The sequence below is a fragment of the Gigantopelta aegis genome, chromosome 12, assembly GCF_016097555.1.
Source record: "Gigantopelta aegis isolate Gae_Host chromosome 12, Gae_host_genome, whole genome shotgun sequence".
Classification (NCBI taxonomy): domain Eukaryota; kingdom Metazoa; phylum Mollusca; class Gastropoda; order Neomphalida; family Peltospiridae; genus Gigantopelta; species Gigantopelta aegis.
In genome coordinates, this window is record NC_054710.1 from 33,254,524 (window position 1) to 33,255,031 (window position 508).

A 508-nucleotide genomic window follows, 5' to 3' on the forward strand; every position below is an offset into this window, starting at 1 on the left:
TAATACATTGACAATGATAAACGTAATAAGGGCGCGTATGAAACATTCTAATTTATAACGAGTGACACAATGTGTGACAACTACGTCTCTGTCTACAAGAAAGGCTACAGATGAAGAAAATTAATCAAATATTATTTTGGCGTTTTTCGATAGCCAGTGGTCACAACATGTGATGACAACATGCATATATATAACAGAAATCTTGAACATGCAATTATGATAAAAGTTGCCTGTATGTTTAAAAGTGCCAGAGTGTAAAGGGGATTATAATAGTATTTCAAATAATTATATACAGACAAACAATTAATTTATCTTGGGAGACAATAAACAGACATCAATTAACAGACTAAAACGTTTTTCATATGATGTAATGTATAAAATGCTTACATGTTAATATCGTTTGGACCAAGAAGAAAGAAATGTTTTATTTAACGACGCTCTCAACACAGTTTATTTACGGTTATATGGCGTCAGACATATGGTTAAGGACTACACAAATAGAGAGAGA